Consider the following 26708-nt stretch of genomic DNA (forward strand, 5'->3'; position numbering starts at 1 on the left):
TGTCTCGGCAGTGTTTCCTTACTCTGGCCACGAATAAGTTCACCTGCTTCGATCAGTCGTGAGATTAAACTTGGATTGGGTTATAAGACATAAACACGATTAAGAGAAAAGAAAGATATTCAAATTACTCGACGTATTAGTAAAACTTCATACTCTTAGCTAATTTCGAGACGTCTCTCGTAAGCTTTAAATGAAGTCTCTGAGTTTTTCCTTTGTTTCGTCGTCGTCGTGGAGAAGAGAGTGTTTGTTGTTCAAAGTTTCTCGTCGGCGTCCTCTCTTTCCAGCTTTCTTTCGTGGTCCGTTACTTCTGTAGAGTCCTCGCAACTCTTCAGAACTTCGAACTGAATGTGAGCAGTCGAGCTGCTGTTTTTCAAAGTCAGCGCGGTCACGCCCTAATGGAAGGCGTCCTCTTTTTTGATTGGACGCGAGTTCAGGCTCACGTGACTGACTCCATGAGACAGAAAAGTGGGAAGGCTGGATCAAAGATCTTTTAAACAATAAGTAATAAGATAGACATTTCCCGTATCGAAATTTCCTATTCGTATTAGTAACATACAATAATGAGTATACTGGGTTATTAATATCAAACAGTTACATAAGGTTTCATCTTTATGTCCCATTCATGACGATACGCTGGAAAAGTATATTAGTTCGTTTAATCCTATTCAGAGGTAGGATTTCTCTTCATGATAGAAACAGTCCACAATATACACATTTCATTAGGAGGTAGGCATTCATCTGAGGGTACAGAAAGTGACATCAATACATTTGTTTAATACACAAATAATTCAGAGTCCGACTATTTTCCGTCATGGTTTCCGGCGACTCCGAGCGAGGCGTAGTTTCGCCAGTGTCCATTTGGTGTCGCTGTTGGTCCATGCGTTGGTTAACGAGAGGTCAACCCGAGTTCAATCAGTTTGACCATCTGGGCTGTCTGTTTAGTGGTTCGAGATAAGGATTGAGACATTGAGGTGCCACTTTGTCCCAAGCGGGATTATAACCCTTCCTTGTGTTTGAGGTTCCTGTCTCTTAAAAGCATTATAAAATTTGGTTATCTCGACAGTTCCTGTTAGTTAAAAGAGAGAAGGGGGTTGTTGGGGCCATGTGTTACTTTAAAGTGTCCTTCTCAAGTCCTTTGATGTTTTAGATTGGGTGTGTGTGTGTGTGTGGGGCTGCTATGTTGCAGACGAAAAGTCTTCTTCAGAATGGAAAAATTTTAATTCAAAACTTTTCATTTCTTCATTTCGATCTGTCCAAATCTATCTTCGGTATTCATATTTGGCCCATACTCCACTACATTATTATTATTATTACTATTATTATTATTAATCATTCTCTAGTAGAGAATAATAATAATAATAAAATTTAGTTACAACTCCCTGCTAGAATGTGGGATTTTCGCAGGATCACAATATCACTTCAAATCATAATGGATTTGTTATTTATTGGAATAAACCATCACTCATCATCATAGTAAAATTATTAAAAACTCAGACTACATTAACACATGATTATTATTATTAGTCTTAATAATATGAAAGTGATATCAGTTATGTATGACTAAATATAATCTAACTCTATGGTAAGATAATCTATACACAAGATGTAAAATGTAAATGTAAGATAATAAAAAATGTAAGATGTATCGTGTGCCAATCCATTAGAACTTCTCATAGTGCCCACCACACACTCTAAAGTTGCTGTGGCAGTTTTCAACAAGCAACCAGCTATCCTTAACTAGGTTACCCATTGAGCCCAGCCCATGAGTACACAAACCACCCACTGCATCACTGCAGGGTTCATGAGGTAGGCACCTCCTCTTTTTGGTGTTTCGCTGAATTAAGCCCACAACACCTCCAGAAGGCTCAACAGTAAAGTCAGGCTTCCCAGAACCAACACCCTCCAAACCAGCTCCACAGTCCTACCTTACCCTTTACCATCAACAACTGTAAATCTACACTGGCCTCCCTGATGACTAAGGCTGTACCTACCTCTACTGGCACCATTAATGCATGCTCAGTGCCACCAGTTCCATGTGAACTTTACATGCTACATTACCAACAACCCTCACCTCAGCTGCCAAGTCTGCATACTTCAGCTTCTTCCCTTCAAATGCTTCATCTATTGCATCCTCAAATGTAACTCATAACTTTATGAATTTTTTCTTATGTCTACCAGCAATTTCCAATGCTTAACCCCATCTACCAATATTTGTAGCCTGCGCACATTCTTGAAAACATTCCACCTCACGCACAAACCTATTTTATTACCACAGCCACTCCTCAATGCATTAGCCTCTAGCAGTTTGCTGTCCAGCAAACATTCTAAAATACTTAGCCTCTGATCGTGTCTTCATGTCTACAAACCCTGTGACAAATAACTAGAATATCCTTCAGCGTGCCAACCCCTGTACATAAACCACAACTAGGGTGTTCACCTACTCACTGTCCAAGATTTTGCGGTGTTGGAAGAACATCATAAGTTCTCGCATCAAAGTCACTGGCCTCGTTTTGCCTGTGATGCTGCTGTTGCACACTTTGCCTCCTCTTCCTGTGCATGAATAAAACTACTCATTATTTGCCTTCTCTCTGGTGATGTGGCCTTTTAAAAGCATCCCACAAGTCACCAGACCCAAGGCTTGCTCTTCTGCATTGTACTTGGCCAATCCCATTGGTCTAATGTGCTCCTGGCTCCCTGCACATTTCACATTCTATTTCCTTCCTGTTTTTTTTTTTTTTTTGTGACTGGCACTGCTGTTTTTACCACTGCATCTTTTGATCTGACAAAGTCTCATACTAACCTTTGCGCATTTAAATTCCTCAACTAAACTTGAATGGTAACTCCAGTACTCCTCTCCCATACCATGCCACAGTACTTAAACACTGGGGCACCCCCTAGCCACTTCTTTATGTCCCTTTCCATCCTCTCTACTTCTGTGATTTCTGTGAAACATCATAATTTGTCAATGCCCACATAATACAAGGTGGCAAACCACACTGCAGACACCACAATTTCAACTTCCCTGGCAAACTCAATCTATCAATGTTATTAGCAGCTTTCACCAGCTCAGCATTCAGACACAAAACATGTTTGGTATTATTTAGCGCTGCACTATAAACTCTTCACTTCACATTGATGTTTTATCAAGGGGACAAATTAGAAACTAACATTTCAGCTGAAGGATACAGCCGGTCTGCTTTAGTTGAAAATGATCCAGACTCTGACTTGTTCTGCACCACAGTTGGTACTGATGAGGATGATGGTGTTAGGTCAGGCCTCATTCCCGCTGAGTTAGCAAAAATAATTGGTTCTCCTAACAGTGAACAGGGGTCCAACCCCCCCGTGCCCACAAAGGCGTTGTTCAAAACACTGCTGTATCGGGTACCTACAAGGTAATCCTCCTTCCATTGATCCCCTCTCCCTTATCGGCCACTGGCGATGGGATTCGTCCCTACCCGTGTTGGTCCATGAAGGTTTTTGGGGTAAAGGTGGGGGAGGGGCAATCGCCCATCCTTTCCCCACGCGTGCACTAACTGTGAGCAGCTGGGGCTTGGTGCCCTCCCTCTCCCATTCCAAACCCTTCACAAACTCTGCTTTGGCAGGTTTCAGCGAGTGAAAAGTGGCTAGGTGGGTCCTAAAATCCCCAGCTCTTTGCTCACACAATGAACACTTTTCCATTTCTTCCCCAGAAAATGGTGTCTGTTTGTGTGCTGCCCTCTGGGCATGTCTTTGCTGATTGCAGGCTTAACTGATTTCAGATGTGCCCATAGGTGGGGGGAGGGCCCTTGAAGAATCTGGAATTTTATTTTCCTTTAAAATTTAAAGATCTGATGTAAATGTATAATTTTGGGTAAATAAATCAATTGATTGATTGCTTGAATTGTGTCCTAGCCTACAGGACAGGCACCCTCACCACTTGCACAAAATGGTATAGTCCACCATGACTGGGCTTTTTAACTTGCTGTTCATTCTGCTATGTGGCAGTGTAGATTGTATACGTGCTATGGAAGATGCCCAAGAAATCTAAATTCAGTTTTCAGAAAAGAAAGCATAGGCAGGAAAGAGACAAAAAAGAAATAAGGGAAAGGAACTGCTTTCAAACTTCTTTCTCAAGAAAGGTTAGCCCGAATATGAAAGCAAATGAACATTAAATTAACTTCTGTGGCTATAAAATGCTTCAACACCGCCGTGATTGTCAGTGCCAAGAAATGCATAATAAAATTAGAAATAACAATGCCTCATCTGTAATCTGCAGTATATTTTAAAAAAGGTTTTGTTTTCAAAGCTTACCACACCGTTGTATTAGTATACTAATTCAGAAATGCTCAATGTCATAGGTTCATAAGGATAGGCTGTCAATTTAGTAGCAAAGCTAACTTGTGAAACACATGGCACTAAGTTTCAGAAACTGTCACAGAGAGAGATGCAGCAACATCCTCTGATACTTTGGACTTGAGAGAGGGTGAGCCTATAGTTTAAAATGAAACACATCATTGTACACAGCAGTTGCTAGGGAAGTTAAATGATAATCTAAGGTTGGCTAGGCTGAAAGTTAAACCAAGCAAGTCTAGAAGTCTGTCGATTGTCAAAGGAAAGCTTGTACAGGAAAATGTTTGGTGTGAGGAAGAAATTATTCCTACAGTACTGGAGAGACCAGTGAAGAGTTTAAGATGTTATAGTGCAGCGTTAAATAATACCAACCAGGTTGTGGGAATAAAGGCTGAATTGGTGAATGCTATTAGTAGCATTGATAGATCATGTTTGCCAGTTGTAGAGAGGAGGAGGAGAAGAAGAAGTAGTGTAGTTACTCTCATGTTTGCTTGAGATCTTTTATTGTTGGTGCTAGTACGGGGTAAGCAGACCAAGCTTTCTGGGGCCATCAGGGTGAGGTGAAAATCTTTGAGGCATTCCCTTGCCAGTCAGTCTTTTCCAGAGAATATGAGATAATGGATGGATGGATGGAGGTCTGGAATGTGGCCACATGTCTTCTCAGTTTTGAGAATGTAAAGACTGTATCATCTCAAATTCTTCTTGTATAGTCTCCTGTACCTGGGATACGTAGGAAAGATTTTATCGATGACATATAGTTTGTTTTCACTGCATTATGAGAAAATTAATGAGAGCAGAGAATAAAATTTAGCATTTTCATTTAGCCAGTGCATTCTTTGTTAAAAACAAATATATATTACCATAAGTTCAAGTATTTGTGAAGCAAAGATTTGTGAACAGTGTTCCTAATAATGTTTTCAAGAGTCTCATGAGCCACTGAGCCCCTTACAAGCCAAATATGGCTAGCTTGGCAGCCCATCGTTGCTCTACAGTGCATCTAGAGATTCTTTTATACGGGTCAAAGAATAGGCATCTTAGAGTTTTAGAGTTTAGCTGTCTGTAGTCCATGCACAGCCGCATTGCTTCATCACTTTTTTGCACTACCTCAACTGGCAAAGAGTAGGGACTACAGCGCACCCACACAATCCCCTTCTCTAATAACTCCCTAATGTGGGCTTTCACCTGCATATATTGTATAGGAGGAAGTTAGTGCTGCTTAACAGGAACCTCATCCAATAAAGGAATTTCATGCTGGAACATGTCAGTGCACACCATGTCCCCTTCATCTTGACAAAATCTTGAGTGATACTTCTGTAACAAAATTCTGGCTGCTTGTTGTTGTTGTTCAGTGGTCACTGACAACCAAACAACACTCCTGTGACTGTTCAAAGTTCTGCTCTGCCTGTACCAATTGAATAGTAGCTACTGGTGACCCAGGCTCTTCAAAAGCAATATCAGGCTTGGTAGGTTGCATGTCAACAAGGAACACTGTCCAAACCAGCTGGTTCTTTAATCACTAAAATCACCCCATGCCAGACAATGCAGTGTTTTAACAAGTACTTCAATGTCCATCTCCAAGTAAAACATTTCTAGTCCGTTTACAGACTTCAACTTAAGCCAATGACACTGTTTCAACACACCTTCTAAATAGTTGCAGGAAATAACTCTGCAATTGTGGAGATCAATAAACCAGTGTCAAGTAGATCCCTAATCCCACCCAACACAATGTATCATAGTAACAGTATTTGAATTAGTGATGTTTAATGGTGATTATCACTTATAATTTGAAGTCAAAAAATGGCGCCGACGACAGTGGCAGCATCTCGAGGTAGCTCCGTCTTCGCTTGTTTTTTCTAAGTCTTTGTTTACTTTTTTATCTTGAAACTTTTTGGTTACACACCTTGAGGAGTGTTTTATTATATCCTATGGATATGGACCGATCACAACGACCCAGCGACAGCAAACTTGTGTACACAAGGAATCAGCTGATTGCACTACGGAAGAACGCTGGCAGAGTTAACGTAAACATCCCGGAGGAGCTATGGCGCTTTAGAGGGTGCCGTGCGGGGATTAAAGTGAAGACAAGGCGGCGGGAGAAGAAGTGGAGATACAAGCCCGCAGTTCCTTCGATGGTTATGGGAAACGTGAACTCTCTGGCTAACAAGTCTGACGAACTGGCTGCCTTGGTAAGAAACCAAAAGTTATACAGAGAGTGTAGCCTGCTATGCTTTACGGAGACATGGCTAACTAGCCAAATCCCCACTGTTAACGTTGAGCTGCCCGGCTTCAGTGTGGCTCGCTTGGACAGAGACTGTAAACTTTCTGGCAAAAAGAAGGGAGGTGGACTGGTGATGTACATTAACAACAGATGGTGCAATCCCAGACACGTTACAGTGAAGGAGACTGTATGCTGTGAGGATGTGGAGTTACTGGCGGTCAGTCTCAGACCGTACTACATGCCGAGAGAATTCTCGCACGCCATTGTGGTGTGTGTTTATGTTCCGCCGCGTGCTCTTCCGGACAGAGCGTGTGACGTCATCCACTCAATAATCGCTAGGCTGCAAACTCAACACACTGATGCATTTTTTGCAATCTCGGGCGACTTCAATCACATAACATTGGACTCCACTCTCACGAATTTCTACCAGTTTGTTAACTGCCCTACTCGAAAAAACAGAACAATAGACCTCATGTACGCAAATTTGAGGGATGCATACAGTGCCACGCCACTCCCCCCGCTGGGGAAGTCAGACCACAACCTCATTCATCTACAGCCAATGTACAAGCCCAAAGTACAGAGGCTACCAGCCACCACACGCACCTTCAGGAAATGGACACCTGAAGCAGGTGAGGTTCTGAGAGACTGCTTCGGATCCACAGACTGGAGTGTGCTGCAGAGTGGGGAGGACTTAGAGGAGGTCACACACTGCACTACGGACTACCTGAACTTCTGTATGGACATTGTTGTTCCCACGAGAACTGTACGCTGCTTTCCCAACAACAAGCCTTGGATTACCAGCAATGTCAAGGCCCTTCTCAATAGGAAGAAAAAGGCGTTTAGAGAGGGAGACATGGCAGAGCTGAGGCGCGTACAAGGGGAACTCAAAGTTAAGCTGAAAGAGGCTAAGGAGGACTACAGAAAGAAGGTGGAACAGAAGCTGCAGGAGAACAACATGAGGGAGGTTTGGGATGGTATGAAGACCATCACTGGCCTCAAAAAGAGCAGCAGTTCTGTGGAGGGGGATCTGGACATGGCGAATCAGCTGAACCAGTTCTACTGCAGGTTTGACCGCCCTGATCCGGATCCAGCTCCGATGGCAGTGGTATGCCAGCCACCCCTTACTGACTCGGACACTGCTCTGTGTGCTTGCCCGACCAACCAACACCTCCTTCACACTCTAGGCGACCCCCATCACATGCTATCACACCTCTCCCCCACACGGTGTCAACGGCTGCAGTCAACAGCCATCAGTCTCCAGCCATCCAACTACCCCCCGAGGCAATCACCTCCCCTGCCCCCATCCCCCTTCCCCCCATCGTCACGGCTGATCAGGTCAGAGGACAGCTGAGGAGACTACAACCTGGTAAGGCTGCCGGGCCAGACAGACTGTGTCCAAGGCTGCTCAAGGCCTGTGCTGCTGAACTGGGTGAGCCACTGAAGCACATCTTCAACCTGAGTCTCCGTCTTGGTCGAGTTCCAACACTGTGGAAGACATCATGTCTCACCCCTGTCCCTAAGAAGCCACACCCGAGTGAATTTAACGACTACAGGCCTGTGGCTCTAACATCACATGTGATGAAGACAATGGAGAGACTGGTCTTATGCATACTGAGACCCCAGGTACGCCATGCACTGGACCCACTACAGTTTGCATACCAGGAGAAAGTGGGCGTGGAGGATGCCATCACTTATCTCCTACACAGGACACATTCACACCTGGACAAGGGGAACAGTGCTGTGAGAATCATGTTCTTTGACTTCTCAAGCGCTTTCAACACCATCCAACCTCTCAGACTGGGAGACAAGCTCCAACAGATGGGTGTGGACGCTCACCTGGTAACCTGGATTACAGATTATCTGTTAGAGCGGCCACAGTACGTGAGATTGAAGAACTGTCTCTCCGACACCATGATCTGCAGCACAGGAGCTCCACAAGGTACTGTGCTCTCACCAGTCCTGTTCACCCTGTACACATCTGACTTCTGCTACAACACTGAGTCGTGCCACATGCAGAAGTTCTCTGATGATACTGCAATTGTGGGGTGTATCAGGAACGAGCAGGAGGAGGAGTACAGGAGCCTGGTGGAGGTCTTTGTGCAATGGTGCAAACTGAACCACCTCCAACTGAACACTTCAAAGACCAAGGAGATGGTGGTGGACTTCCGCAGGTCAAAGCCTGTCCTGCTACCAGTCACCATTGATGGGGTCGACGTGGAGGTGGTGGACACCTATAAGTATCTGGGCTTACACCTAGACAATAAACTGGACTGGTCAGCCAACACTGAAGCACTCTACAAGAAAGGGCAGAGCAGGCTGTACTTCCTGAGGAGGTTGGGGTCCTTCAATGTCTGCAGTAAGCTCCTCAGGATGTTTTACCAGACTGTTGTTGCCAGTGTCCTCTTTTATGCTGTGGTATGCTGGGGAGGAAGCATAAAGAAGAGGGATGCTGGGCGACTAGACAGGCTGGTTAAGAAAGCTGGCTCTGTGGTGGGGGCTGAACTGGAGTGCATCACTTCCATATCAAACAAGAGGACCCTGAACAAACTGATTAGCATCTTGGACAATGAGTGCCATCCACTCCACAGTATCATAACCAAGCAGAAGAGCTTGATCAGCTGGAGACTTCGCTCACTGCCAGGCTCAACTGACAGACTGAGGAAGTCATTTGTCCCCAGGGCTATTGAGCTGTTCAATGCTTCACTAAAGGGGAGAGGAGAGTTGGACTTCTCTGCATAGTCTGTCTGTCCATCCAACACCACCACCACCTCCACCTCCTCCATATTGCACATGTGTACCTAACTGGACAATAGACAGGTCAACCACTGGACAAGTCAACCAACTCATCTACCTCATGTGTACCTTAATCTGACAGCTACAATAGTAGGTGTATACTTAATACAGGTACATTGCACTAAATTGCCTTGCACTAGTTTATTTAATATATTTATTTCTAATTCTGAAACTGCACTGTTATTGCACTGTACTTATATTGCACATTCCATACCCATTGCATTATCCACACCTTTTCAACTTTTAAATCATATGCTGCACAAAAGAGATCATCCCCAGCTGCTCACAGTATCACAGATTCTTGCCAGGCTATGTTTGATTACTCTGACGATTGATTGATTATTCTTAAGCACACTGTCAGCTTCTTGGGTATTTGATTTTTTTTTTTTTTTTTTTTTTTTTTTTTTTTTTTTTTTTTTTTTTTTAAACTCTATTAGTCCATTGCTGTTTAGTGATTCGTGTATGTGATGTCTAAGTCTGTAAGCTACTGAGACCTTTAATTTCCCCTGGGGATCAATAAAGTATCTATCTATCTATCTATCTATCTATCTAATTATTATTATTACTGAATTTAGATAACAACAATATTAATGATTTATTGATGATTGAAATACTGTCAACGCTAGGGGTGAGTTTTCAGGATTTTCAGACTCTTAGGAATAGACTCCATACACCGTATTATTTAAAATAATAGAAATACTTTATTAAGAGGAATAAGTTGATAAACATAGCATAATCATCAAAATCTCAACGGAATCAACGCAGGTGAGACTAGGGCTGCAACAACTAATCGATTGTTAAAATAGTTGGCAACTAATTTAATAATCGATTAGTTAGGTCTAAGTTATTATACACATAGGTACAGTTGCTACACGTGACGAACTCTGGAAGAAGGGTTCGAAAAATGGCGGAGGCGGTCACAGCAGAGGACAATGTTAGCACAAGCAGAGAGAAAAATGTAGGACCCAAGTCATCAAAAGTATGGGAACACTTTACATTAACGCCTTCAAGGAACAGCGTTAGGAGCAAAATGTGCACAGCTGATCTCGCATGGCACAGCAGCACATCATCACATCACTGCATGAGCACCTGAAAATGAAGCCTGTTGGAGCTGTGTGTGAAAGAGATGACGTATAGTAAGTTAATTTTACGTTTTCTCTCACTCAATGTTACTAGAGCCTGCTAGAGTAGTTAAACAATATTTGTTTTTCTTAGTACATTGATATTACACTCGTGTTTAGCGAACAAGCCTTAGCTTCCCTCGAGTTTTCTCTTCCACCTTAAATGTGTCAGCTCGACCAGCAGTTCCAAAACAAACCGTAGTTTTAGTCAAGATAACGTTAAAGACGTTAGGTTTTCTCTCACTCAGTGTCACTAGAGCCTGCTAGAGTAGTTAAACAAGATGTCTCATTTTTAGTAAATTTATATCACTCTTGTATTTAGCGAGTTTTCCATCTGCTTATAACAGATGGAAGTAACTGCTTATCCAATTGTAGGGTCGCGGGGGGCCCAGAGCCTACCCGGAATCATTGGGCGCAAGGCGAGAATACACCCTGGAGGGGACGCCAGTCCTTCACAGGGCAACACAGACACACACACATTCACTCACACACTCAAACCTACGGACACTTTCGAGTCGCCAATCCACCTGCAACGTGTGTTTTTGGACTGTGGGAGGAAACCGGAGCACCCGGAGGAAACCCACGCGGACACGGGGAGAACACACCAACTCCTCACAGACAGTCACCTGGAGCGGGAATCGAACCCACAACCTCCAGGCCCCTGGAGCTGTGTGACTGCGACACTACCTGCTGCGCCACCGTGCCGCCCTTTTTTTTTTTTTTAAACATGCATCCATCCATCCATCCATTATCTGTAACCGCTTATCCAATTTAGGGTCGTGGGGGGTCCAGAGCCTACCTGGAATCATTGGGCGCAAGGCGGGAATACACCCTGGAGGGGACACCAGTCCTTCACAGGGCAACACAGACACACACATTCACTCACACCTACGGACACTTTCGAGTCGCCAATCCACCTGCAACGTGTGTTTTTGGACTGTGGGAGGAAACCGGAGCACCCGGAGGAAACCCACGCTGACACGGGGAGAACACACCAACTCCTCACAGACAGTCACCCGGAGCGGGAACCGAACCCACAACCTCCAGGCCCCTGGAGCTGTGTGACTGCGACACTACCTGCTGCGCCACCGTGCCGCCCTGTGTTAAATATTGATAAATATAAAGTTGTAAACGCTAATTTTTAATAATGGGTGCCTTATATAATTACAACATTAGTTCTCTAAAATCTTAAATATCTTAACGATATCTGATCATGTGTTAGATGAATTTCCCTTTTATTCTCGGCACATGGCAGCATCACCCAATATCCATTTATGTAAATTCAATTTGCCTGTATTATTGTCTGCATTTTAGATCAGTAGTTATTAACTTTAAAAAGATGTATGTTCATATCTACACTTTCTCTCTCACCTCAGATAAAAACAGCCCAGCATTGTGACTATGACTATGTTGACTATGTTTTGAAGACTATGTTTTGAAGAAGATCTACACACCACAGCAAGCAGCTGTTCTCACTGATGATATTCTGAATATGCTAGAAACAGACAGGAAACCAAATTTGACTTGTCTTCCTTTTTATCCGATTAATAATCGATTAATCGAAAAAATAATCGACAGATTAATCGATTATCAAAATAATCATTAGTTGCAGCCCTAGGTGAGACCATTCCGAATTTAATAAATGGCTAGGCTATGAATGACTTATGAATAATATGTGTTGCTAAATGAGATTTAGTTAGTATGTAAATTTATCAAGAAACTTCATTGGACATCAGCTTCTGAAAATGAGGAATTTATGCTTGCTTACTCTTGTCACAAATCAACCAACCCATGGGTACAGCAGCGCGTTGAGGTAACAGTAGAGAGGCCAGCCTGGCTCCTGCAGTTCTTTTAGTGGGAGCGTTGAGGCTGGGTTAGCTTAGGAGTCGTCACTTACGAGGCAGGCGTTTCCTCTGGCTCGCTGTCCTGACTGGGATTCACTTCCAGAAGGAAGAGGCATCAGAATAAAAGCTCTCTGTTTCCTTAATTCACAGAAGCAATGTCCTCCTAAGTAAATAACTAATACTAATTTCCAATTTCACCGCGACCCTGAAATGGAGAAGCGGAGAAGAAAATGATGATGATGAATGATGATGAATTTCCAATTTCCAACTAATTTCAGCGGTGGCTCTTATTATGGCCAAAATAAGTTTCACCTGCTTTGATCAGTTATACGATTAAACTTTGATTGGGCTACAAAAACGACGAACACAAAATAAAATATAAGTTGAAAGTTACTGACAGAGCTAATCGACTTTTTCACTGTTTTAACTTCTGTATTTCAATGCTAACTGACACAAGGCATCCCCTGTTAGTTTGCATGAAGATCTGTCTTTTAAGAGTCTTCTTGAGAGTCGGCTCCATCAGCTTCAGAAAAGGAAGAGCAGAAGTGTAGAAAAAGCAGAGCGCATCGTGTAGTAGAAAGCTGAGAATCAAAAAGCAGATCAGAACTGAGCAACTCCTTTTTCATAGGTGGCGCGGTCACGCCCACTGGGAGGTCGCCGTTCTCTGATTGGTTCCTGGGTTTGGGGCGTACACGAGACCGAATCAAGTTCCCAGAGAAATAAAAATCACTTACGGTTTGGTGAAAATAGAACATCCTAGAATTAATACGTCGTATATACTTGAATATAACATAATGAGTATACTGATGCAATTACATCAACTATTCTACTTACTAGAGATTAATTAACATACTTTTAACTTGATAGGAATCTTTCTTTGTGATTAAAACATTAATTTATGTCACTCGATTAGTTAGTAGACAGTCACCTGAGAATAACAGAGGATAACATTAATAACATATTGCATAATACATGCTTAGATTTAGCAGAAATGTATGTGTTCGAGATAATTTTCTTTTGAAAAAGAGAAAAATGATTAGGGTGGCATATGATTTAAAAAATGTCCACTTGGGGGCACTGTTGGTCCATGCTGTTTGTCTCGTTTGAACTCTGGTTGAGAGGTCACCATTAGGCAGTCCTGGAGCCAGTACCTTCTGAGCCTGTCAGGGTCCTGAAGAAGGGGGTTTTATAGTTATTAAACATTTCACGCCAGGGGTGTGCGTGGCTGCTAGCACACACACATTCTGTGGAATGTGAGGTCTTGATGAAAGAAAGTCAAAGTTTGAATCCTAGCGTGTTTTCATTTCTTGATCTGGATCCATCCTCCACTACAACTACTACTGTAGGACATGTACCAATTAACGTCTTTAGCTGCTTAGAAGATACAGCTGAGCCCTCACAAACCTGAACCTAGCAATGTGGCCTAGCTGGTCACAACGTGAGCAAATAGGTCAGCCCTCTGCATGAAAGTGATACCATTGAAAGGGTGGTAAAATTCTCCAGGCAAAATGTTGTTTTTGCAATTTTTCCTTTAATTCGGCTAATTATTGACCCTGTTTTAGTGCATTATTAGTACTAACCATATTGCAATTAGCCAAAACTTCTTCCTGGGTATCACGAGCAGGCTCGCGGCTCTGGAACCATCACCTGCTCCTCTTCGACCCAACGAATAGCCTCCGACTGGACCTCTAAAAAAGACATAGCTGTATTAAACCTAATAGAACACTCAAGGTCCCTCCTGAGCATACCATTCCCTAGAGGTGAGCTATATAGCAAAATTACATTATCATGATTTTTTTTTTTTTGCAGGATCACAATTTTATCACAATTCATTTTCATTCTGGTTTTTAAACTCCAGGTATTTTTTTCCATTTTCTGCCTGAAATTACATGCTCAAATCTTGAGGCAGTGAATAAACTAGAGGCAATTATATGAAGTAATGTTACTTCATAAAAAAAAAAGTTCTGATTCACCTAGAAGATCACTCTTCCTCTTTAAGGCCAGACGTGTTGGAAGGATGAAGCTTTCCCCGATTGCTTGTAGAGTGAGGCCGCCTCCCTCACTCCCCTCCTGTGTTTAAAATGGTCTCTGTAGGGAAAGGGTAGATACCTAAAGGAATCTATGCTTTGAAAATTAATTTATTGTTTTAATTGTTTATTTTGATTGCTGTTGCCATATATAACTCTCTTTGCTGCCTCTCACGATGCACGTTTGTTTGGCGCCGAAGCATGGCTGCTTCCCTGCTTCCTTGGTTGAGCATCGCTCTGATTGGTCTACAGACTTAATGGACATGTCACTAAAGCTGAGAGCCCAAGCTACACGGCCATAGCAGAGATCCACATATTTTTTTTTTTTAATTTGTTGTCATTTATTTTTAACTTTTTTCATTTTTGCAAGTTCTCTACACATACATGAGAATTACTAACGAGTGGATTGACAGAAAGTCAAATTTGGTCTTGTTTTGAAGGGGATAACCTATGTAAACGCTAATATTCTGTGTGTGTTTGTGGGCTCTTCAGGCTTCATGGCACCACAGTTTTATTTTATTTTATTTTATTATTATTAATATTTTTTTTTGCGAGGAAGAGATCTCATGTATGGAATAAGGAAAAATGTTTTGGAATAGTTGCTACCAAACAGCAAGATGTTAGTGGCCAAAAGGAAATCTCCTGCTAACATCCCATATTTGACTGTAGGCTGAGAGCTCCATACCGTATGAACAATGGTACAGGTCTGAGGGTAAACAGCTGTAAGTATACATAAAGCTAGATACAACGTACTTCCAGGGTTAACATTATCAAATAACTCAGTACAATGATAACTGCCTCACACTGTTTATAGATACCAACCGCTTTTAAGACGTACTTGGCATTAAAAAATTATAAAATACAACTCAGTTAGAATCCAGAAAAAAATGGTAAAATATACAGGATAAAACTAGGTAAATGCACTTTCAATTTTCATGAATATACCATATTAATATGTTGCACAGACTTAAAATTATGTGTAGAATATTAATAACTGGAATAATTAAATATATGTACATATGCCATTGTGGACTGACACAGAAATAATTTCAAACATACTTGTTATGTCTGGGGGACAATGTTGCAGTTTGGTATTGGATATAAACCTGTACATGGCCAGTAAGAGGATCATTAATGTTCTTCTTCACATTATTTCCTCTAATCCAGACCTAAATGATAAAATATTAACTAAACTATATGCATGGACTAAGAGTGCAATATGAATGATGTTACCAGAACATACAAAAATAAAAATATATACAGACTTAGATTTGATCAAGGCTAATTGTATTCTTAGACTGTTCACCTAATCTTATATATATTTATAGTACAATGAGCTAAGAGTCAGTGCATAGAACAAGCTATTGTATAAATAGTTGATTATATTAGAAAGAAATTAACACATTGAAGGATTCTGTCAAAAAACTAAATGGCCATGAAAATCATTACTGTATTTGAACGTCTTATGTCATTCAACATATAGAAAAATCACATTCGTAAAATGAGTCAATATAGAGTCTAACTTGCAGTTTCTATCTTATATTTCTGTCACGCTGGTAAACACCCGTGGCCCGCCTCTGCTCCGTTTTGACTAATAGCAATTCATGTTAGGGTCTGTAAGCACAACATTACGTTCTTAGTATTACGTTCAATACTCAAAAATAATTTATCTACCTTAAAACTTACTGCACAGAGCCACAGAGTATCAATGGAGGTACTTGAACGTTGAAATTATTTAAAATGCCCATTTCTACCAGTGGCTGTGATAGATTATCTAGAAAAGCTTAGCACACCTTAGCTAAAGCGCAGTGCTTACCTGTCTAGGTGAAAAGTAGTCAACTCAGCAATCGTCTTCAATTTTTTTTTCATCTCTAAGCTGCCTCCATCTGTCCAAGGCATTGCAAATGTTTACTCTAGTTTTACTCCTTCTTTGGTTGTTGAGCCTTTTAGATGGATGCAAAGGTTTTTTAGATTGTGTAGAATCTGATGAAATCTCTGTTGGTGCAGAACGCTTGCTCTTTTCCATGGCTGCAACGCCTGGCAACCCAAAACTTGTCAGCTTTACTCTGATTGGACAGAGGGCAAGATCACAGGCAGGACCTCAGGAGGACGGGATCACAGGAGCTCCGCTCCAGACTGGGCACTTCTCATTGAGAATATACTGTTTCAGCAATGCTACAAGAAGCAGCAGTGTTTTACATTTGACTGTTTCCTTAATCTATGATCACACACCCAGGACATTTTATGAGTAAGTACTGTAAAAATCATACAGATTGCTCCTTTAAGTGGTGGACTTGACTGTGCTGCAAGCTGAGTTGACCAACTGTGAGCCAGACCCATCCTCACTGCCACAGCAGGGTTGACTGGGCCACAGACTGAATTAAGGTGTGCTTCACATCAATATGGAGGATATAATTTAATTTTAATAATATTTGCTGTGGTTGTGGTGGTGTCTATTTTGCCTTTTTGATAATATTCTTATTAATAGACATCCCTTTTTTCACTCATTTAGGGGAATTTAGGGGCTCTACATGTGTGGGTATTTGAATAGTATTAGTCCATGTGTGCTGAAGGGTGAATAATTGTATTAGTTCAAACTTTCTTGCACTCTTTAAAATTCACTAAGAGAGTCAGTAAGAACTGTAATATTTCACTGAAGCTGTACTGGTTTTCCTTTTGGTCCAGTACAGAAAGTCCCCTACCCCAACCCTAAACCACCCCACCCCCACCCCAGTTGCCACTCTATAATTCACACTATATTTATATATAATTATGTATAATTATATATAAATATGTATATATATATATATACATATAATTATGATTATGATTATAATTAGTATAATTATGATTGCCACATTTTTTTCACTATCTGCCGAACTGCCTCCATACACAATCCTTTCTATTAAAAAAAAATCTTAATGAGACTTAGATTTTATCTCAGGACGAGCGTCTGGAAAGCTGAGGGAGATCAGATGTGCTGTATGAGAGACAGAATCCAGTAATTTGGCTTTAATTTGGTGACTTTTGCTGATGCAGGAATTTTGAAGGCCAGAGAGTTTGAGGAGGCTATTTTCGGGGGGGGTTCACATTAGTCCATGATGAATATTATTTGGCTTTCATCAGCACAAAAGATGGGCAAGTGGAATAGACTCTATGCTGTTTTCTTTAAAAATGTATGAAGAAAAAGATGACAGAGCAGATAATGCTACATTTATCAGTTACTGAAATGAAAGAAAATAATAATATTGATTTATCTATTATTAATTAGTAATTAATGCTCTAAAATAGGAGAGGAATGATTCTGGTTTTCCTCCAGATTTTTGGGATGTTCGTCAGCATACAGTTGTTCATCAGATCAAGGACCCACTTCCGCATTAGAGGTCCAAAATGCTTGTTCTCCTCTGTGAAAATGTTGTCAAGGCTGATGGCTTTGTCGATCTTGAGGGTTTTGCCGATCTCGAGGGATTTGATGCTGATATATGTAGCTCTTCAGGGGAAAATGGCTCAGTCAGTCCAATGGTTTGGGAATACTGTAGTGTGTCTACTTTTAATCTTGGCTGTTTGTTGATGGATATCCCATATATCAGCAGCTGATGGGCAACTTGGTTGGCCGTGATGGTATACTGCTCTTGTGTTGTGCTTGTTGGGTCATTACTAATTTCCTGGATAACGCTCCATGCTTTTTTGCTGTTTTTTGTCATATCAGTTGTCTCCAGCAGAGACATTTCTGCTGGCGGCTTTCCAATAGTGATATCACAAGACTCTCACCAACCTTGATGTTGTTTTCAGCAAAGGGATCACATTCATAGAGTTGTTGGTATTTCTCATAAATTTCACTGCTTAGTGCGCCAAGGCTGGAGATGTATTGAGTGCGGCAGCCTCTTGGGATGTTCTTTTGAGTTGCCTGGTGCATTAACTTAATGAAGATTTCATAGTTTTTTGGGTCCCTGAAAGGTGCGTAATCATTCAAGATCTTCCTGGAAGCTTGCTTTCCCAAAGTTGAATTTTCTCCAGAAAGCTTCTGTGGCTGGGGTAACTGCAGCATTGACTGTAAGGCCATTGGGGCAGTGTTGAATTTTTGGCAGTGGCTCCAGTGCTAGTATCCAGCTCAGTTCAGATATTCTATGGCTGACAAACACGATATCTGGATTGTAGACTGCTTTCCATCATCCACTATTGAAGGAGTTTGGTTGTTTGGCATCATGGATCAAGTTTAGCCAATTGGTTTTGGCCCATGTTTCCATTGCTTTTCCATCTGCTTTGTTACCGGCATATACCTGTTGTGTATTGTGGCTGTTGAAGTCTCCAATAACTATACTTGGTTTCCCAGATAGTGCTTCAGGAAAGGTATGGAAAGGTATCAGGAAAGTTTTTTTTTGTAGAAGGAGGCGATGATAATTCCTCTTAACCCAGGAATTAAGACCTCAGTGTTGTTTTCATTGTTCTTTAATATTGATTCAATGATTGTCCCATTTTTTGCTAGCATGGCACTTCCATATTTCTCATGTGGTCTTTTGTATGACGATAGTCATGCCTTCCTCTCAGGGACAGGGTTGTTTGTGTCCCCAGTGTGTTTCTTGAAGGCAGAGAATATCACATTGGTGTTTTCTGCAAAGTTTGGCAGCGAGTTCTTCTTTAGGAGCAGACAGTCCTTTAGTATTCAGGGATATGATGGTCAGGGGCTGGCCTCTCTTCCTGGTCTGGGCTGATGTGTTCGTACCACTAGCTATGACAGCGTTATAGGGCTACTTCAAATATATAAAATACAAGATTTCAAGAATAAAGTTTTAACATTTCAAGATATAATTAGTAAATACCTTGAGATTTAAGATATACTAAATTGACAGTAAAGTCACTGGAACATCTTTAGGGATCCAATGTGGTTTTCTGATAATTTAATTTCAGTCTTTAAGAACTGAAAAATTGTAGATATCCTCCATATTATTGGCTTTTCTGTCTTTTATAATATTTATAACACATTCTTTTGTCTGGTCAGGTTGTTTTTTGTGATTAAATCTCATGTGTAATCATGTGTAATAAGGCTTTGAATCCAGTTCTTTTTGAAATTCTGCACTGAAGGAAAGACTGAAGTAGCTATCCAGTTTTTTTTTTTTTGTTTTACTAATATGCATGTCCTATTTTGTCAGGAGACAGAGCCAACACAACTATGCTGTAGCTCAAACAGCAATGGAGAGACAGGGTTACAGGTGAAGTTGAATGATGAATTGGTAATGTTGTCCTGTGATTTTACATTGTGACCAATGATAAGCTGTTGATGGTTCATCTATCTATTTGAAGCACATGCTGTGTGACTGCTCATATGGAATGTCTTACTGTCATTTAACACTGTGACAGAAGCAGCTCAGCCATGTTGTAGCTCAGAGAGAGGTGAAGAGGCAAGGTCACAGGTGATCCTGAATGTTAATTTGGTGCTATAGATTACTAGTATTTAGCATCATGAAAAATGTTAGGCTGATGATATAAAGTGATTCATTAGTGTATATTTGACAAACAAATTTAATTTACATGTGGCACGCATCAATTTTTTATTTTATCTGGTACAAGTGCAGTCAGAGCAGCAGTGAGAGTGACAACAAAGAAGAATCCCAATACATCCCTGTTCAAGCATTGGTCCTAAGGTCCTAATTTTCAGGAGAGGTGGTACAAAGAGTATCCATGTCTTCATCATAGCAGCGCTGTCTCAGTATGAAAGTGTTTTGACTAGCTTAGAGGAAATGGATCTAGACCAGGTGCAAGGGCAAATGGATTGCATGAGAGGTTTGAAAAGGGCAAAACAGTGCTTGGGCTTCTTTTAGCATTGGAAGTTATTGAGGAGCTAGAATGTCTGAACAAGTCCCTGCAGAAATGAACTGCAACTATTGCAGGAATGAGATGTTTGGTAGAGGGTGTCAGATCCACTCTACAGTTGAAAAGAAATAAAGAAAGATTTCATGAGATTTTTGATAAAGCAGTGGAAACTCCCTCGGCATTGAGCCCATTCAGATTCCTCACCAGAGATGGCCACCAAAACGTCTCTACACTAAAGTCTAAAGTACTTCTTTGTCAGTCATTAATTTCATATTATATACTTCATGAATTAAATTATGAATTGTTGTTCAGAATAGTTTAAAAGCATGTAGAACAGCATATGTAGTATATCAGTCATTTATCATGGGGGCAGGGGATTGTAGGTGTAGGAGCAAATCTGTGCCCTTGGAAATAGCATTAAGCTAGCAGAGGAAACCTGACTATTGATAAACGTAATGCAAGCCCGCTGAAAAAGCCAGTTAAAATGTTCATGCATTAAACACTGCAGTACTTAAGAAAATGTAAAAAATCCCCAGGTGAGCAAGCCAAGGGTGACCGTGGCAAGGAAAAACTCCCTCAGCGGAGGAAGAAACCTTGGGAGGAACCAAGGCTTACAAGGGGTGACCTATCCTCCGCTGGTCAATCTACTGGTAATAATAGTTATGAGTCTATTAGTTAGGAGTTTAATAGTTAGTTTTCACTAAACACTGTGAAAAGTGTTGGGAGGGCAGCACCAAGGCACTTAGTGGTGGCTGGAGTGTGGGCAGCTGGTCTGAAACGTGGAGGAGCTTGATAGTCATCCATCAGTATCCAGCCGGACAGGTGAGCGGTAGTTTCGGAAAAAGGTAAAGGGATGGAATTAGTTTATATCTGTTTGGTGTTTGTATAGCAGAAAATGTGAACATCAGCAGAGTGTGGTTAATGACTCCGGGAGATCTGACTATGACAGCTTTAACTAAAAGGAGAAAACCAGAAGGAGACACATGGGTGCATCCTGAAACAGTGGCATCCCTCCACTCTTATCATTAACAAACCTGAGTGATCGTGTGAAGCAGCGGGATGACAGCACGAGCATCTCAACTTACTATAATTCCGTGTCCATGGACCCCCTGAATCTGCTGACTTTATCTATGGGGGAGCATTAACTACTAAAAGCTAAAGTAAACGAATTCGTTTTTAGCCTAGATTTGAAGATCGTGACTGTGTCTGATCCCAAACTTTTTCTGGAAGATCATTCCAGAGTTGGGGGGCTTTATAAGAAAAAGCTCTTTCCCAGCTGAGGACTTCTGAATTCTGGGAATTAAAAATCCATTATTCTGTGATCTGAGTAATCGTGGAGGCCCATAATAGGAAATAGTATCTTGAAGGTATTCAGGAGCGAGCCCATGTAGGGCTTTATATGTTAATAACAGAAATTTGTAAGCGATAGGGAATTTAACTGGCAGTCAATGAAGTGATGATAGAACTGGGCTGATATGTTCAAATTTTCTAGTTTTAGTGAGGACCCTGGCTGCAGTATCCTGACAGTATTGCGTTACAATAGTCAAACCTTGAACTAATAAAGGCATGCACTAATTTTTCTGTGTCATGCAGGAATAAGGCTTTTCTAATCTTGGTGATTTTGCGAAGATGTAAAAAAGCTATCCTAGTGATACTGCCTATGTGCTGATCAAATGATAAATCTGGGTCAATTACGACGCCAAGATTTTTTGCTGCAGAACCTGGTTTAACTGGAAAGCAAGATTTAAAATTAAATCTGATAATTTATTTCTTGCCACAGTTGGATCCAAAGGCAAGACCTCTGTTTTGTTGCTGTTTAGAAGGAGGAAGTTATGCAACATCCAGCCTTTCACGTAATTTACACAGTCCAGTCCTCTATTCTTCAATCTTTGTTTGTCATCGGGCTTGGCTGAAATATACAATTAGGTGTCGTCTGCGTTACATTGAAAGTTAATGTCATGGTTTCTTATAACTGTACCTAGCAGTAACATGTATAATGTAAATAAAAACGGTCCTAAAATAGAGCCTTGTGGAATTCCAAATCTTCCTTTAGAATAATTTGAAGATAAATCGTTTACTTTTAAGAAATGCTAACATTCCGTTAAGTAAGATTTGAACCATGATAGGGCTATCCCTGTGATTCCAACCATGTACTCTGACCTTTCTAGGAGAATATTGTGATCTATTGTATCGAAAGCTGTGCTGAGGTCAGGGAGCACCAACAGGGATACATGGCCTTGATCAGAGGCAGGAAGAGGAACATTTGTTAGCTTGACTAGAGCTGTCTCAGTGCTATGATGTGGCCTGAATCCAGATTGGAATTTTTCATATATATTATTCTTATGTAGATATGAATTAAGTTGTGGGGCCATGGCTTTTTCTAAGATCTTGGATAGAAATGGCATATTAGAAATAGTCCTGTAATTACACAATGTGCTAGCATCAAGATTTGATTTCTTGATGATAGGTTAAATAACTGCTAGTTTAAAAGCTTTGGGTACATGACCCAGACTAAGGGATGAATTTACTATAGTTAGGATTGATAATAGCTGGTAGTATATGATTGATAATAGCTGGTAGTACTTCTTTGAGTAATTTTGTGGGAATTGCATCAAGTGTGCAAGCTGTACAGTTTGCGGAGGTGATAATCCTCTCTAGTTCTAACTGTGCGAGTGGGTAAAAGGTTTCAAGTCTTTGTTTTACAATTACATTATGTTTTATATCAGCCACATCGGGTGGCAGCCAGGTCGGACTTAATACTGTGGCTTGAGTTTGTTGTCTTATATTTTCAAAATTTATTATTAAAAAAAGTCCATAAAGACTTTACTGGTGAGAGTTGCCGGAATTAGTTGTACAGAACCCGCCTGATTTTTTGTAGTTCTGGATAACACACTAAACAGTACTCTTGGATTATTTTTATTATTGGAGATCAGCAAGGCCAGATATGATGAGCGAGCTTTAGTGAGGGTATTTCTATACACTATTAGGCTGTCCATCCAGGCAGAATGGAACAATTCCAGCTTGGTTGATCACCATTTCCGCTCTAGTTTCCGTGATGTTGGTTTTACGGTACGGGTTTTGTCATTGTACCATGGGGTGAGCTTTTTCTGTCTCACACTTTTTTCTTTTAAGTGGTGCCACATTTTCTAAAGTAGATCAACAGGTATTTTCTAAGTAGTCAGTTAATACATCTAGCTCAGGGGTGTCAAACTCAATTGCACAGGGGGCCAAAACTCAAAACTCGCGGGCCGAACAGTATAACCATTTATTTAACAGACTAAATATTTATGTTTTTTAACCATTAATATGAACCAAAATACAGGATATCATTCCAAAATAAATACATTTCCACTTAAAATATTTTGCTCTTCATAAAAAAATATCCTGTCAATACAATACATTCAAAATCTGTACATGCTGGAATATAAAAAAAATCTGAAAATATAAATAAAAAATTGAATTTAAAGCAAAAGTATAATCATAACAAATCATAACATTCCATTTTCTTGTCCTATTTAGTCAGAGCCTGATACTTGGAGTCTTTTCTTTGCAACAAGTTCGTTTATGTTTGGGGTTAGGTTCTGTGTTGTGAAGATTCTCAGGATCGATTGCAGGTGTTCATCAGTGAGGCGACTCCTGTGTGACGTTTTGTTAATTTTCATCACAGAGAACAGCTGCTCGCACAGATATGTGCTGCCAAACATGGACAGGATTCGAGCCGCATGTTGGCGGAGCTGCGGCATCGCTTCAGGAATGAAGCGAGTGAACTGTGCTGGCCCCGCAGTGTCGTACTTTGCCTTCAGTGTCCCGTTACATTGCAGTTCTATCAGCTCCATCTGCATTTCTACAGGTGCGGTTGCCACATCGACTGCAAATGGGTTGCGAAGCAGCTCGAAGTTACTTTTCTGTGCCTCAAAGTCACTGAAGCACCGAGCGAGTTTTTCAGCAAAGGTGGCATTTGGGAAAACTGTGGCACTTTCTTGGTTCCGTATTACTTGGCAACAGGGAAAGTGAGACAAGTTGCATTGGTGCATTTGTGTCTCCCATAAGCGCAGCTTCACTTGAAATGCCTTCACTGCATCATGCATATCGGTTATTATGTGCTCCTGTCCCTGGAGTTGAAGGTTTAAATCGCTAAGATGCGACGTTATGTCAGCCAGGAACGCCAACTCACATTTCCACTTTTCATCCCGCAGAACTGTGCAGTCTTTCCCCTTACTGTCCATGAACTGGCAGATTTCCTCTCGCAGCTCAAAGTGTCTTTTGAGAACTTTTCCCCGACTTAGCCACCGGATGATGATATGGCATATCGCCAAACTCACTATCTATTTCCCGCAGAAAAGACTGGAATTGGCTGTGATTTAAACCGTGGGCTCTGATAAAGTTGACAGTTTGTGTTACAGTGTTCATTACATGATCCATTTTTAGGACTTTAGCACTCAGCGATTCCTGGTGTATGATGCAGTGATACACTGTCAACTCACCTGCACAGTTCTCCTCCCGTATCTTTGAGCGCATCCTTCCCACCAGTCCATTTTTTTCACCACACATAGCAGGTGCGCCATCTGTTGTCCAACGAGTTTTTCCCACGGCAGTTTCATGTCGGTTACACTTTGAAATACATTTTCAAAGATGTCTTCTCCTTTCGTTGTCCCGTGCATCGATTTAATGTCCAGTATTTCCTCTGTTACGCACAAATTGGAATCCACACCACGGATAAATATCGCCAGCTGTGCAGTGTCAGTCGCGTCAGTAGTTTCATCCACGGCAAGGGAGTATGCAACAAAATCTTTTGCTCTTTCAATCAACTGTGTTTTCAAATCAGTCGCCATCTCACAAACCCGATTAGCAACAGTGTTTCTGCTGAGGCTTACATTTGCAAACGCTCGCGTTTTATCTGGACAAAGGACGTCGCACACTTTCATCATACAATTCTTTACGAATTCCTCCTCGGTAAACGGCCATCCTGATTTGGCGATCTCTTCGGCCACAATGAAACTAGCTTTCACAGCAGCTTCACTTTGTGATTTTGCTTTGGTGAAAAACGAATGCTGGGATGTCAAATTCTTCTTCAACTCCTCTACCTTTTGTAGCTTCTGTCCTGCGCTCAGGTTTTTGAATTTGTTCTCATGTTTCGTCTCGTAGTGCCGTCTTAGGTTATACTCCTTCATTACAGCGATATTACTCCCGCAAAGGAGACACACTGGTTTACCTGCAATTTCAGTAAACATATACTCATTCTCCCACCGGCTTTGAAAGCCTCGGTTTTCAGAATCAATTTTTCTCTTGGCCATTGTTGGGGTCTAGCTTTGATTTGATATTAGCGTTGTATACATCAACAGACCGCGAACATGAACCGCAGCTTGCCGTTGGCGGCAATTGCACTGCATCATGGGATTTGTAGTGTGTGTTATTGAGGCGTCATATCACAGGGCCATTAAAAACAGATATATAAAACGATTTCGCGGGCCGGATATAATTGTATGGCGGGCCGGATGTGGCCCGCGGGCCTTGAGTTTGACACGTGATCTAGCTCCACTGGGTCTGATGGAGTGGGAACTGGTGTTGATATTTCTGGGAGGTGTTCTATAAATTGTAGGTAGGTAGATGGTTTTATTATACGCTTTGTAGTATAGCAAGGGGACGTGAATATATTATGGCTAAGACGTAGCTCATATGAAATTAGGTAATGGTCGGAGATTGCTGAGGTATGTGGTATAATATTAAGTTTGTCTATATTAAGTCCTAGTGTCAAAACTAAGCCTAAAGTGTGACTACAGTAGTGTGTAGGCCCTGTTACATTTTGAGTAATACCAATAGAGTCTAGGATTGAAGTAAATGCCTTTTTAGTGGGTCATCTGCCTTCTCAAAATGGATATTGAAATCTCCTACAAAAACTGAAGGCAAACAGCTAGGTTTGAGGTGAAATCACTAAATTCTTTAAGAAATTCTGAGTAGGGTCCCGCTGGTCTGTAAATGTTTCATAATAAAAATGTGATCAGATTTGTAATAATGGTGCAGAGAACCTCAAAAGAAGTTAAGGTGTGACATTGTTTAAGACTGAGTATTTTGGTAAATTACACATACTCCACTTCCTTTGCCTGATAATCTTGGGCTATGTATATAATTATACTCTAGAGGGGTGGCCTCATTTAGTACTGAATATTCATTTGGTCTAACCCACATTTCCGTGAGACATAAAATGTCAAATTTATGATTACTTATAATATCATTTATGATGTGTCATGCACTGGCCATCTCCTGACTGTTTTTCTCACCATGTGCTTATTTAGTTTCTGTTTCTGCCTTAGTCCCGCCTCTGTCCAATTGTCCCCAGGTGTTCAGGTGTCCAGGTGTCCCCAGTTGCGCAGCAGGTAGTGTCACAGTCACACAGCTCCAGGGGCCTGGAGGTTGTGGGTTCGATTCCCGCTCCGGGTGAGGAGTTGGCGTGTTCTCCCCGTGTCCGCGTGGGTTTCCTCCGGGTGCTCCGGTTTCCTCCCACAGTCCAAAAACACACATTGCAGGTGGATTGGCGACTCAAACGTGTCAGTAGGTGTGAATGTGT

General features: G+C 41.3%; 1 pseudogene; it reads right to left on the bottom strand.

Annotated features, from left to right (window-relative positions):
• Nucleotides 1-23658: 23658 nt before the first annotated feature.
• LOC136675679 (general transcription factor II-I repeat domain-containing protein 2A-like) lies at nucleotides 23659-25437 on the bottom strand (annotated as a pseudogene).
• Nucleotides 25438-26708: the final 1271 nt, after the last annotated feature.

Source organism: Hoplias malabaricus, chromosome 1 (assembly GCF_029633855.1).
Source record: "Hoplias malabaricus isolate fHopMal1 chromosome 1, fHopMal1.hap1, whole genome shotgun sequence".
In the NCBI taxonomy this organism is placed as follows: Eukaryota; Metazoa; Chordata; class Actinopteri; order Characiformes; family Erythrinidae; genus Hoplias; species Hoplias malabaricus.